Raw genomic sequence first — 15,946 nt, 5'->3', positions numbered from 1 at the left:
TGGCCTATGGCCGGGAATGTTGAGCCTTTGGATGTTTTAATATATTCTTGGAGATCAAAGAAAATATTTAGGTCTGAGATTTATGCAAGACATCACACATTGTTCAAGCCTATGATAAGTAAGTCTCATGGAGTACTAGGGAAAGTGGACCGTGCATGTGTTATTCATATGGTACTTGTGAGGGTTAAAGTGTTAGGGAATAATGTGCATGTGTATATGTATTTCATACGGTACTTTTGTGGTTAAGGTCTGGGTGTATGCATATACAGTATCTATATACAGTATGTGTGTGTTAATCTTAATGTGCAACTGTAGACCAACCCGGTAACAAACTTGACGAATACATTTACCTCTAGGTAAAGGGAAGGTAAAGGGAAACAGCACGATAACACAATCAGGCTTAACTCTCATTTGGCGCATGTGTCTTGGTCTTTTCCCCTCAGTGTTTGCTACAATATTATTGTTGAAGTTGCAAAGTGGCAATAATTATATGCAACTCAGTGCAATCTCCTACTCTATTATGTCTTTCTTCATCTTCTTCTACTTTGATGATGATGATAATGATTATTATTATCTTTGTGGTGAAGCCTCAGTGTTTTGTATTAGAAAACTATAAAATGTTATTGTGAGTATTAATTTACAGCAAGGGGTGCCGTAAAATCATGACATCATTTATTCGCAGACATGGCCTCCTACACGTTGCTGGAACTGGGACTAGAGTACTTGAAAACTATTTTTCATGTTCTTCTCTGAAACAGCACAAATTCTTATCCTAGTGTGACTTTTAGTGTCGTTCCTTATATGCTTGATAAATATGGGTCCTGATCTCCAACTGCGTAGCAAATTAGCCACTAATGTATATCTGAGTGACAAATTTAAATGCATGTAAGACATCATACTCGGATATTGCAGTAACCTCTGGGGCAAATGGTCTCTGTTTTTACAACCCTAACCCTCTGTGGAACAAATTATCTTTTAATCTCTGACTGTGACTAAACCTGTGACAAACAAAACATTAATCTGTGGCAGAATTACAAAAGAGCCACTGGTCTGCATCGATATAATTTAGGGAAACATAAAAATTTACAGTACGCTATGAGCCCAAGACAGCCTCCAAAGGAACCTGGGGGAAATACTCCAACTGATGGCTCACCGAAAAAGGTCACTGGAAATAACCAGAAAGTTTTCTGTCCTAATATAGTCAGGAAATGGTTTGTCTCTTCTGATCAGCCGACCCCAGCATCTTATAAAAAGAGTCCTACATCTGTTGCAGAAGTTCACAATGGCTAAGCTAAGCACATCATGAAAAGGGATTCCCTCACCCTGGCATCTTGGAGACAGATATGCGTAGAATATGAAGGAAAGCCCTGGGCATGCTTTGTTTTCAACTTCCTTTTGTCAGAAAGAACACTCATGTGAAATAATGAATATGGACTTTAAATAATCTAAGAAAAGCAGCTGTTTGTGCTCACTTTTGCCTTTTGTGTCTCATTTGATTTTAATAAACGTAATCCTTTTAGAGATCGGAAACTTATTCAAAGGCTTAGCGTGCATGGCTGGTGAAACGCCCACATGCAGTCACAATATATAAATGAAAAATCTGCCTCTATTTTGTTTATTCATGACAGGAATGAGTATTTTATCTGTATTAGTGTGACAAAACCAGTCACTAGTCTGTGTATATTTGGAAGATTCTACCAGTGTAGTAAATAACCCCCTGATTGAGTTCTCTGTAAGACGTTGTATTCTAATCTTATTCAATATGCCAAATCCCCTCTGATTTACGTCTGAGTGACAAATGTGCCTCTAATGTATATTTGTTTGACAAGTCAAACTCTAATATGTGCCTGTGCTACCAGCATCAGTATGAAAAATCCTATTTTGCCTCATTATGTGACGAATTAGGCTTTAATTTCTTTGTGAATGAGAGAAGGTGTGCTAAATTTATATAACAAAGTCAACTGGTAATCTACATGTGAATGATAAACGTCCTTATCATTTTTGTCTTGTGATGGATCAGCCTTTAATCTATATCAGTTGACAAAATCCACCTCTACTCACTGGAAATTGCACACTGACATCTGCAATCAACATCTGTGCCACCTAGAAACTGTATCTGTGTGACAAATCAAACTGTAATCTAAATATCTGAGAAAACTGCCCTCTGATTAAAAAAGAGATGACATCTTTATTTGAATAACAGCCACACATCAGGGTCTCCTCTCTGTGACAGAACCAGCATATAGTGTCAGTTTCTTTACAAATAAACATAACATCTGTTACAGTAAGATAAACCAGCCTATACTAGAAGAGGTACAATTTGCAGTACTTGAGTGCTCATCAGGCATTAGCATGTCTAGTTTAAACCTAAAGCTGTTTGAAAATCAAATCAGCCTCTGATCTATAAACATCTCAGAGCCCATCCTTTATTCTGATCTTCTAACGATTCCTCATTAGCTATTTGACATGTATCTTCTAATCTATACCTGTTGGACAAGACCACTCTGAATGTGCAGCTTTGTGACAGGGCAGCCTTTAATCTGCAACTCGGCCTTTCTGACAAACCAGCTTATAATCTGGAACTGTTCCACAAGCAGCTCCTAAATCCTGTCTATATGACATTATACATGGTGATCACAACTTGTCAGACTAATCAGTCTCCAGTTTTCTTTTATACTACAACAGTGGCAGATTGGTGTCTGTTTTCAAGCAGCTGTTTTCATGCTTGCCCATCTTCTGTACTCTACACTAGCTCAGAAGGATCCATGGTGTGGTTTATGGTCTCTGCTAGCTTTCCTTGCTGTAAAAGAGAAGAATATCCAGCATACAGGTTGATTTTTTTTATTAATATCATTTAAGACTGAATCCAGGAAACGATTCTTTACACAAAGAGTTGTGGGAATTTGGAGCAAACTATAAAGGCAATGTAGTTGAAGCAGAAACATATACAACCTTCAAGAAGTATCTGGATGAGATATTAGGACAGTAGAGCTATTAGATAAATAAAAGAGCCTTGATGGACTGAATGGTCTCCTCTTTTTTTGACAGATGTCTTATGTTTATAATTTTAAAATGTTTATAGAGGCAGGAAAGTGAATATCTGTTTTATAAGTGCAGGGAAGCTGGATGAGCCAGTTGTTGCTTTGGGAGATTTACGACTTATCAGATTAGAGAAGACCGTTTGTTAGGGGGAGAGGTGGCCAAGTGTGCAGGGACACTTTTCATTCTATGATCCACCTCCTTTCAGAAAGAAAGTTTGGAGGATATCAAACAGATTTTATATTTATAAGCCCATCAGACAGGGACAGATCACTATGGAAAAGAATTGTATAAACTCAGGTGAGGAGCTGACTAAGAAGAGAGAAGATCAAGTGATGACCTGAAGAGAGCAGATAAGATGATGAGTTAAACAGAGCTGACCAAAGATGACCTGACCTGAGAGAATTGAGTGTAACTACAAGGTTAGGTACCTTTGGAAACTACACATTTAGGTTGTCTGGTTTGCTTTTGCTTATGGCACCAGTTACAATATTTAAGGATCCAAACTCACTATCTGTAATACATAGGGTTGCCAGACGTCCCTTATATACAGGACATGTCCCATATTTGATAATTTTGTCCCCTGTCCCGTACTGAACTTTCAGGGACACCCAAATGTCCCGTATGTAGTTCATTTTCAAATTTCGTAATAAAATATATTTTTACTACCTTCTTACGGTACTTAGTTGTAACTTTATAACTAATTATACTTTCTTTTCTCAGATTCTCTTGATGAAAATAACCCAAATGTAACGGGCCACTTTTTGTTTCAACTTACTGTATTAAATAATAATAATAATAATAATAATAATAATAATAATAATAATAATAATATTTCTATGTTGTCTGTATTAAATAAATATTTTCAAATGATTTCATTTTTATATTTTTTTTTAGCTTGTATTAAATAATTTTCAAATGATTTTACTTTTGCTTTCCTCATATCCCATTAAAATCCTTGCTTTATGTTTTTAACTTATGTCTCTACTTTTATATAATATATTGGTTTGGGTGTGTAGGGGGCATGTATAAATTTATCTATACAGTAATATAGTGAGAGATTTTAAGAGTGCCCCGTATTTCTAATTTTCTAATCTGGAAACCCTAGTAATACATGAAACGTTTGGAGGATGTGAGACAAATTTTAGATTAATGAGCCCATGAAAGGTGATTGGGACAGATAACTAAAGAGAAAAGTTGTACAAAGCCAAATGATGAGCTGATTGACTTGAGAACAGACAACAGCATCAATTTATTTCTTATATAGCCCAAAATCATACAAGGAATGTCACATTGAGCTTAAACAAGCTCTTTTTTTACCACCCCAGCATTGATTCCCAAAGAAGACATGAAATTACTCTACAACCAAAAAAAAAGGCTATAGGGAAAAAAATTGAAGAAACATTAAGTGTGAAGAAGCTGAACGCAGCTCCAAGGGCCCGCTCCTCCGAAACTCCCTCTTAAACAGTGATTCAATGGGAAACAAATACAGTTTTTTATCTCCTCTTTGCTAGATCAGCTGCAGGCTTGCTACTGCGGCCATGACACGTGATCTGCGTCTTGTGCTGCGCTTTGAACATTTAAAAGCCTGTACTGCAGCTGTCTTTTGGTTCACTGCCTTGTCTATCTTCCCCCACACATCCTCTGCTTTATTCTTTATGCTTTATTTTTTAATAAAGTTTATGTTTCTTGAAAACCCTGAATGAATCTGTGTAACTGTGTGACCCAAGCGTGACATGGGAAAAGTAATTCAGAGAGAGATCCCCTTCCAGGTAGGTCGGGTGTACAATGGGTGTCAAAAAAATAGGGTAAATATGATACACAAAACATAATAAAGCAATCCTCTTCACGGAGCTAGATGGCCAATCTGTTATTACCACCACAGGAATATAATACAATAGTAAAGAATACTTTGTTCTTGCAGAGCACTCCACACCAAATGCAGGAGCAGAGCACCATGACAACTCATAAAGATGACACCACTTACAGATCAGATAATAACCTGAAGACAACAGACCAGATAATGACTTAAGTGAGCTGGCCAAAGATGAGATAAGCAGACAGACTCAAGTTTAATAACAAGTTAATGTGCCTCCTGAAACTACACATCTAGTATTATCAGGTTGTATGGTTTGCAAAAGTACATTCTTTTTTCTTGTGTTTATGGCACCAGCTATAATATTGAAAGATCAAAACTTACTATCTACTGTCACAATAATGAGACATACTCTGATAAAGGTTTGGGGCAGCCACCCGTATATTCTGGTATCCTGGCTGCAAAGTCGTTTTTTTATCAAAATAAACAGCACTGATGTGCATACAAACGAGTCCAAAACAAGAATGAGGATTTAGGGAAAAGGGATAGGCTTTTAAAGGGGAAGACAGGAAGTGAGGTCATAAGGATCAGGCTCCTGTTCTTTAGCCATTGGTTTGAGCCTGGACGTGACATCACAGAGGCCGGAGCTGGTAAGGTCTCCTTCCATTGGCTCGGTCCCGGAAGTGATGTCAAGAGAGCCAGATGGAATCTCCTGGGAATGGTTTACAGGAAAGAAAGAAAAAGAGTCAGCCGGCATGCCTCAGAACTGCCGTCACTCAAGCCCTTTAACTGCCTCTCATGCGCACGTGTGTGACACTACAATACATGAAAAATGTGTAACTTTCTCTTCCGTCTTTTCTGGTACTCTGTCTAATTGCCTGGGATTATAGATCTAAAGAGTAAAATAAAAAAAATAGAACTACGTAAAAGATAGGGAGAAGTACCTAACTATGTGGTAAGAGTATATGATTTGGGGTGGGTCCATTAAGGTCTACATAATAAAGAGTATAAAGGGGTGAATAGTGTCACCCTAGGATCCTACCGTGACAAAACACTTGCCAACAGTCCATTGATTTTAATCCATAAATAATTTTCATATTTCTGCTTTAAAATTTGGGACTATCAGCAATGTGAAATTTGCTTCAATAAGTTGTGTATTAATGTGGCAACATTTGGTGCAATGTCTGAGGACATTTGTTTCCTGTTTTTGAACCACTGTGATACTCAGACAGCTTTCTATGCTACACCTGCATAAATGAATGAATAAATAAATAAATGTATTGATTGATGAATGAATAAATCAATTAATTAATGTCATTATCTGTTTGGTGTTTGCCATAGGATTTCACTACATTAAATTAAACACTACAGGTTCTGAAAAAGGAGTACATTAACAATGAATGAGCTATGAGCTGCTCCCCTGCATAGCTGGTGTCAGGGATGCCAGGGGCAACGACCCGGCCGGGACGCCATGAAGGACCGGAAGAGGGTCAAAGCCCACCCTGGATCACGTGGGGGCCGCCTTCCTGGTTGCTCTGGAGGCCACGAGTACAGGGCATGGAAGCTCCACCCTGTAGGGGCCCGTGGTCACCGCCAGGAGGCGCCCCAATGCCTTGGGGACCTGTTAAATTTAGATTTAGGACGGCACCCGGAGAGCTGCCGGGAGGACAGCCGGCACTTCCGCCACGCTGGGGCGTGGCCAGAGGAGGAATGCCAGGAAGACCTGGGGCTCATCCGGGGACTGTTTAAAAGGGGCCGTCTCCATTCATTCAGCGCTAGAGTCGGGTGAAAGAAGGACGAGGCAAGAGAGGAGAGTGGAGGCGGCCCGAGAAGAAGGCATTTGTGGCCAGGACTGTGTTTGGGGTTTGTGCACTGATTTTGGGTCTGAGTGACCAAATACTTGTATATATTATTGCATAATAAACGTGTGGTGGTGAAGAATAACATGTCCGCCTGTCTGTGTCCGGGTCGGCTTCACACTGGCTATTTGCACCAGAGCCAGCCTATCGAAATTGGATGCCCCTTGAACAGCAAATTAGGTAGTGAGCGTTTAAGAAGCACCATATATCAGTGAGTCTAAAAGCAGGACACAGAGTACAAAGTAGTGCATAATTTTTCAGCAAAAACTGAAAACCATAACATCACATTTTGAAACCTGCTTGTTTGCACTCAGGGTAACAGGGATGCAATCCTGGAAGCATCACATTCTGACTCAGGTGACACTTTTCACACTTACGGCCACCTTAGGGTTCATTTAGCTAACTCAGTCAACTTGACAACCACTTCTTTGGGGATTAGGAAGAAAACCAGAATACCCAGAGAATAAGATAGAAAGATGAATTTAAAAATAGAAATCATATTTCAGATTTGAAGCCAGGATTGCTTCTCTGAATGCTGTGCCCTAGCATTATTCCAGCGAAACCTAAAATAACAATGAACCAAGTTAATCAAAGATTCACCAATTAAGAATTCATTTCAATGGGAGGCCTTAACTCTTGACGCTCCCCAGAATGGAGCTTGAGGAGCCTTGATCTTTCTTTTATTCTCAGACAATCTCTTAGATGTCTTCATGTTTATATGCTATGTGGACATCAAGCCTCTGAAGTTTTTGGAAAGTACAATTACTTCTGGTCTCTTAATATTGATTAAGTATTATTCACTATATGTAGCTTCTGGTAGACCAGATTGCATAAAAACAGCCATTGAGTGAAATCAAAATGGCTGTTTGATCTGCAATTCAAGGAGAAAGTTTTGTTCCCTACCTTGTTCTTGTGAGCAACTCCGAATTTCCCTTAAAATAGATTTAGCGTGTATTTGTTAAAAATGTCAGTCCGTTTTTTTAAGGTGATTTGACCATCAGGCCCTAAAGAAGGAAAATGTTTCAAAATTGTGATGGTGATGGCATGGAAGTGATGTGGCATGGAATATTTCTGAGATGGACATTTCTAACTGTGCTCCCTATTATCAACTTCATTTTTATGATTTGAAGTCTTTATAAATATTTGTATCCACAATATCATCAGATGCCTATGGGCTCAGTTTGGAAGCTATTGCAGTTCAGATATATTGTATGGAGGGTTTAAATATTTCTAATATTTCTCATAAAGTGAAATGTATAAAGGATTTTTTACAAACAGTCTATGCTGTTCCAATTTGTTATCAACTCTGAATTCCTCCCATGGTCCAATGACATGATATTAATTTAATAAACACGTTTAAATTGGTCCTTTGTGAGCATTTGTGGTTTGTACGTGAGTGAACCCTGTGATGGACTGGCTTGAATGGATGGATGGAAGGTTAGTTAAATGGAAAGGTTTTTTATTGTGTGCACTTTCCAAAAGAATGAATGAGCTTACATTCCCAGACTCAGACTCAGCCACTGCAGGACATTTTTCTTTTTAAACCATTTCTGGGTAGCTTTGGAGATGTGCTTTGGGACTCTTGAGGTAGAGGTCCAGCCTACACACTCTTTTGAGTATATGGGCTTAGCATTTTTAGGCAGTTTTTAATTTTTTTATTTGGAGGAATTATTAAGATATTTGAAAAGGTATGTACCAAGAGACGTACCCATGTTTTAAAGTAATGCTTTGTGGAGGACTGCCGGCTTCGTGCTCCAGCCCTCACCCCCAGGCCGCCAGGAGGAGCTCTCCCGACAGCAGGATCGTGCCCTGAGTTCCAGCAGGGCCTTATGGACTATGTAGTGTTTTTACACAGCCCTGCTGGATACCTTGGGGGCCACCAGGAGTCGCTGTGGGGGCTTATGGGCTCTTTTGTGCCTTATGACCCGGGAGTACGTCACGGTCATGTGACGGGAAGGAACGACATGCTCCCGGGTTGAAGTAAAGGACTGATTGCCCTGACCCGGAAGGAATAAGGAACTGTGGACTGTTGGGACAGGAGCACCTCTGGGTCAGGGGCTATAAAAGGGCGGTGCCTCAGTCCAGACAACGAGCTGTGCTGGGAGGTGGAGGAGCAAAGTGTCTGGGCGAGGAGGAGAGAGAATATTGTGTTTATTTGTTGGTTTAAATATTTATGAGTAGTGTGGAAGGTGCTTGGTGCACTGTGAACCATAATAAAAAGTGTTGGACTTTTACCTGGTGTCTGGAGTTGTACCTGAGGGTTCAAGGGAGCACTAGCGCCCCCTACTGCCACAGCTTATATATATCCTTGTTATGAACTGTTGTGAATGACTCCTTTTTTCTCAGCACAGTGTTATTTATTTATTTTCTTTTCCACTAACTTCGATATCATTTTTAAAGTGCCCTTGGATGTTTTACTAATTTATCACTAATGGATTTTGCACAATAAAAACATTTCTTTTGCACCTCTGTTGTCCACCTCCCTCTTTGCCCCACTGACTCCTTGGTCCCACAAACTCTTTGTCTTGATATTTTGCCTGCAATTACGGACGAATAAGTACACCGGGACATTGACAGAGGGCAAATACTTATGTGATCAATCATTTGGTATTTTATATCTGTAATTGGTTTAGACCACTTTGCAGAGAACTGTTTTCACATTCACATTGAAGAGTCTTTTTCTGTTGTTTAATGTCAAGAAAGCCAATTTAAATTCACTTTTTTTCTCAGTATTTGTTGCAGCATTTTTTGCACTGTGTTGCTCTCTGCACTTTGTACGCATATATATTGTGAAATGAATCAGCCAACACAGCAAAAAGATTTGAGGGCAGCCACCCATATACTTGAAACAGGCTCTCAGAATTCAAAGATTGGTTCAAGATGGTCTTAAAAGACAGTAGTCCAATACAGAACTGGTGAGACAGACAAAACATGGCAGTTTTAAAGCCGGGCAGGGGAAATTACATCATCCGGGCAGGAACCTGAAATGATGTTATCTGGTCCAGACCAGGAAGTGATGTCATTGTGGCTATAATCGGAAGTAATGTCAATGAGCCCAGGTGGAATTTCTCGGGATCTGTCTGCAGAGGAAAAAGAGAAAGGATTAGTGCACTCTGCCACCCCCGGTCCGGCATGAGCCCTTTAGCTGCCTCCCATGCACATGTATGTGACAATATACATATTTAAATTCTCTGTCTTTTTTTTTAATCTGAGGTGTGCAATTCACTGTTGTGTGAATGTTCATTATGTAGCTCATAATTGAAGAGTCACCAAAACCGGAGTGAAATTCCTTGTATGTGTTCAAACTGAGCCAATAAATCTGATTTTATTTCTGATTCTGTGATTTAATATTGTAAAATGATAAAATGTGAAAACGTCCAAAGAGTGAATACTTTTTATAGGTACTGCACTTTAGAACAATTTTAAATAACGTAGAAGTAGAAGCACTGGCTGGCTGAAATCTGTAAGAAATCCAGTGTGGACGCTCAAACCCAAAACCACTTTTGCAATTTCTTTTGCCTTCAGGGGGAAGAGCAAGATGAGTTCCAGATAATGACACTTTCTCAGATCTACTCAGACTTGTGAAAAGTACTCAGAAATGATATTTGAGTAAAAAGAAGAAATACTTCATCAAATATTTTCTTCCATTGAAAAATAGTTGTATAAAGTAAATAAGTGTCTGCGTGCAGAATTCAAGTACAAAAAGTCAAAATACATTTTATATGAATGAGAAGTGCAAAGCTTTATCCAGAGAATGCAACACAGTTTATTTGTAAACAGTGCTCACACAATATTATTGAAGAAATACATGTATGGAAATATACAGAAATTCATTACAAAATAACGAATTGTACAAATGCACTCATGCCTTTGATCATCACATCACTGCAGTCAGTATTACAGTGATGACCTGAAGTGCAGTACTAGTGAGCGTGGATATGACTTACACTGTGCCTCCCCTACTGGGACACCCAGCAGCAGTAGATGAGGCACCTCTGCTGTACCCCAGAAAGAAAAACAGTAAAATAAAACACAAAAATAAGAATGAAAAAATTAAGTTAATAGCTCACAACCTTATTATCTGAATAGATACACAATTTACAAATCTGACTGAAAATAAACACAGATTGGTTGTATTATACTTCACTGAAATAATGATGGATTTTAAACAGACAATCTCTAAATTAAATAGTAATATAACAATTTCAGAATTGTAATTTACCTTTAACAAGAATTCTCTTATGAAAGCTGTGGTTTTCTTTGTTCAGTTTGTTACCCAAATATTATCTTTAAATGACCTGCTCCACCACTCATGTAAACTATTAAGCTCAAGAAATATTATTAACTCTCCAGCATGAGATGTATACCAGTTGGATGTCTTATAATATATTTACAATATTCATATTTCTAATGCAGTCCAATACACAATTACATTCTGCAGAGGAACATTTCCTTAATTTTGAGCATTAAACCAATTTGCATTAATAATACAGTCTAATAATTCAACTTCAATGCAACATAATAAAATGGCAGTTGCATCGGTCCCATTCAAAGGAGTGACACTTCATAGGAGTGACATAACAAAAGAGTGACATAAATACCGTATTAAAGGAGTGACATTCACCTACCACACACAACTGAAAGTATGCTCGCCGAAAATATTGTCACCTCATGTACCACTTGGATGATTGGTTGGATGGTTGTCACTCCTTTGAAATTTGTATCTGAGGTTTCACTCTTTTGTTATGTCACTCCTATGAACTGTCACTCCTTTGATACAGACCCCAGTTACATATCTGAGAGTCAGTGTTCTACTGAAGAATGCTCTAGACTCGATTCAATTCTGTTACATTTAAATGCTTTCTTTTAAATGGTGTAAAGGACTAATAATAAGATCAACTCTGAGAAAAGATCTCACACACAATGCAGTTCAGTTGAAGATAGAATAACAGGCGTGCAGTAATTCCCCAACCAAGAGAAAATATATTGCTGCTCAACGCTTGCAAAATGAGAATATTCACTCAGCAAGTCTCCTGTTATGTTCCTTAGTCGTTGCAGCTCCAGAGTAGTTTCTGGTTGGCAGGGCAGTGTTTCGTTAGCTTTCCCTGAGCTCGCTGTCCATAAGGTAGCAACAACAATATTTATCTCTGCTTGAAGGAAAGCTGACAGGCCTTTTATTAACACTCACTTAACAAGGGACAGCAACATGTCCGGACATAGGGGTACTATATTCACCCCTTGCAGGCCACCAGTGACTTTTGTGGCTGGGGCTCACCCTAATGTTGCAGTAATTGACCTCGTGAGAATCTGCCACAATATCTTGTGCGCACACCATACAGACATTGTTTGCACAATTTAAAACTTGTGGTCTCAAGATATTACTTGTGTCCATAAAATTTTGTTTGCACAAGATTAAAAAGACACTGCGTTTTGAGTCTTCACATAAGATAGCTTAAGAAGAAGGAAAAGACGCTTACCTCATAATGCTTCTTTAAGTTTGAAGGTGAATTCTTGAAAGCAGAGATTTCTTTAGATGTTGGCAGGCACAGAAAGCACTGCATTATATATGAATCACCTTTGAATTTTACAAATTTGTAAACATAGTGTTCAAACGTGGCCATGGTGTAAATGCACATTCCGTTTCTATATCTTAATAGTGAGTTGGAAGAGTGGGAATGAACTACCAAATGAGCACTGGAAGGTGAGTTATGGCACTTTTATTTTTGAATTCATAATAGTTTGGTCTGTTTAATGACTAATAAGGACTTACTGGAAAATATACTGAAGTATAAAACTTGCTATTCAACCTAAAAATGTTGTGGGGTAAAAGTAAAAGTAGGTCTAAATGAAATTTACTCAAGTAAGGCACACATAGCTGAACATTTCACTAAAGTAAACTAGCAAAGTAGTTTTACACCTCTGAACCTTCTTAATGCAATTCAGGGTCTGCATGGGGGCTGCATGTGGTATAGCAGGCCCGCGGCTCAGCTTTAGGTGGTACTCTTTAAATAAATAATCGTACCCCAAGAAGGTGTAGATGCCAATTGGGCACAGGTGTACGTGAGTGTGTTTTGCTCTGCGGTTAATTGAGGTACCTGACTAGCCGTGCTGCATACAAAAGCTGAGATGGGCGGATCAGTTAGGTGTATCAACGATGCGGTGGAGATGGTGGCTCCTCGCACCTGTGCCCCAGTTAGGTAACAGAGTATATGAGAAGCCTGCATAATATGAAAAGGGGAGAAAAAAAGTGGATGAAAAGAAAGAGGCACGAGAGTGAAGGTTAAAGGACAGAAGAGAAGGGCAAGAATGAAAAAGAGCTAGTGTGAGAAGAAAGGTTTGAGAGAACAAGAATGAGGACAAACGTTAAAGGACGGGAATGTGAGCCCTGGGAAAGGAGCATGTGGCTGGCACTTGAGGGGGCTCAGGGTGGCTCCTGCTGAGCATGGGAGTAACAGCAACACATTTACTCAAGAGGACTCCCCTGCAAGGCCTCCATGGGATGGGAGGCAGGGACACAGCAGAACCGAAGGTTGACATCTCTCTGTGCTGCGAGATCCAAATAGAATAAGCCAGAGACACACATCTGTTTAAAGGGAAACACAGGGGACTGAGACTTTTATAAGAAGATTTTTGCCAGGTTTTACACCTCACTTTTATGGATTTTATTATTAGGATTTTAACCTCCACTATATCTGTTTTATGAATTATTTATTTATTGAACTTTTGATCATGTTCTCCCCGTGTCTGCGTGGGTTTCCTCCGGGCGCTCCGGTTTCCTCCCACAATCCAAAGACATGCAGGTTAGGTGGATTGGCGATTCTACATTGGCCCTAGTGTGTGCTTGGTGTGTGGGTGTGTTTGTGTGTGTCCTGCGGTGGGTTGGCACCCTGCCCTGGATTGGTTCCTGCCTTGTGCCCTGAGTTGGCTTGGATTGGCTCCGGCAGACCCCCGTGACCCTATTCGGATTCAGCGGGTTAGAAAATGGATGGATGGATGAACTTTTGATGCACTGCACTATTGGACACTTTTGTTTATGACTGTTTTTAATAAAATTTTTTAAATAAAAATTGTCACCTTTTTGCACCTACCACCTGTCTGGATGGATGTGTCCTCATCTGCCTGGATCATCTTAGTTATGACTATTGATGGTATGGGTTCAAGAGGCTACTGGATGCAACTGGTAGCATGGAGCTAACCCGGACCGTCACACTGGGATCTACTCTGGCAGGGTGGTGCTCAATCTGGGCCATTCCAGTGCAGTAGTTGTCTTGAAGTCATAATAGGAGATGACTAATGATTTGCTTTTAATCAGCTTGTGGTAATGCTATGAGTACAACAAGGATGGTTTGTTTGTTGTTCACCTACAGATCTTGATGGCATAGCCTTTTCACTTTGGCTTCTGAGGTCCTTCTAATTCCAGCCATGTCAGACAAAGTACTCTGTATGCCAGTTGTGGTGAATGAAGGAACACAGATTGAAGGCATCAGAACCTACAGTTTAACTGGGCCATAAATATGAACAGTTTTTAATTTTTCTCTGTGATTATTTCAGATATTTCTGTGATTTTTTTTAAAAATATCGTTTTTGGGGTTTCTGAATATGTGGAATTAAATTCTGCTATTGGTTTCATTATCTGGGGTAAATTTCAGTTCATTTAAAATAGAGCAGGATAAATAGACCAGGAAGAAGGTGTAAGTATCAGGAAATGGTGTTAGCCTTTTGAGAAGGAGCTGGATTTTAAATGGAAAGGGAAAAGGAGAATCAGGGAGACTAAATACCACCACTGTCCCTAAAAACACCTCCAAGTGCTGCATATGAATATTGAGGTAGGATAACAAAACAACTCCTACAAAAATGAGAGCAATTATTTAGTCTACAAAAGGGCTGAAAATGACATTTTTAAATGCCAGGAAATAATGCTCAGGATAGACTGGACAATGAAGATTTTGCTTCTTGAACACTTTTGGGGGTATCTTATTGATTTTGCTCTGCTGATCACAAAAATCACCTTTCATTGTTCTTTTTTTTTTTGTCATGTGCTATTTTATTGCAACCTCCTGTTTTTGTTATATTAGAAGTCTACATTGTGATGGATGGTGTTGATGGGCAGGCGGCCCAGATGGGAAGGAGCAAGTTTTCTTAACTGGACGGGAGGCCAGTCCTTCAAATCCACAAAAAAGAGGGTGAAAATCACCCTGCTTCAGCCAGGAGACAGGCAGAAGATGCCAATGCGACAGCGGGTACACTGGCTCCTAGCAGAGTTGGACCAAAGAAACATGCATCCCTGGCATGATAGGTGGCAGCCCTCCTGGATGATGTTACCTGTGCGGACACCAGCAAGGTACGCTGGGGACTGTAGTCCCATACAGCAGCTTTGTTGGGTTCTGTTGGTACCGCCAGGGGGTGTTACAGGGATCCATCATTTCTTGTTTGTGGAACTTCCATGTTCAACTGGAGGAGTGGAAGGAGAAAGAAAAGAGAAGTAGAAGAATTGCGTTTTGTAAGGTACTTGTGAAAATAAACTTTTTTTAATGTATCGGGACTTGTGTTGTGGTGGTTGCATCTGAGGTTTGGGGATACTGCAATGCCCCTACTGCTCACAAAATATACAGTAAAACAACATCAAATGGAACATTTGTTGTGATCTAATTGTGGTGGCACTGCTACTAGGAATGGAGCTCAGATATACCAAGGACTGAGAATGGGACAGCCATGCCGAAGAGTCTCACTATAATGAAAAAAACTGGTGCTTCAGGATAGTAAAGTGTGGCACATAAACCATATTTTGCCTCCTCTTTATATAAAATTTGGACTAATGAAAAGTGTAATGAAAGCAATTAAACAAAGAAGGTGAAGAATTTCGATACTTGAGATAGACATTTCCACAAATAAAAAAAAAAACAAAATTAAGGAAGGCTTTTTTGTTTGTCCACAAATTAGACACATCATCAATGAAAGTGGTTTGAAGATCTGATAGTGGGATGGAAGAAATCGTAAAAAAGGCACTCAAGGATGTCATTGGGAATTTTGTGGCAACTACAGAGTACTAAACTATGTCCAGCTGGTTGACAACATGCTTCAAGCATACAAAAGCATGAAGTGCAACATGTCGCTGAAGATTTCTTTTCTGCATTCACCCTTAGAATTCTTCCCTGCTCATCTTGGTACAACCAGAGGTGAACATGGTGAAAGGGTCCACCAGGACATTGCAATGATGGAAAAGTGGAATCAA

The sequence above is a fragment of the Polypterus senegalus genome, chromosome 11 (genome assembly GCF_016835505.1).
Source record: "Polypterus senegalus isolate Bchr_013 chromosome 11, ASM1683550v1, whole genome shotgun sequence".
NCBI lineage: Eukaryota > Metazoa > Chordata > Cladistia > Polypteriformes > Polypteridae > Polypterus > Polypterus senegalus.
The sequence above is the reverse complement of the archived record's forward strand: the minus strand, read 5'-3'. Positions refer to the sequence as shown.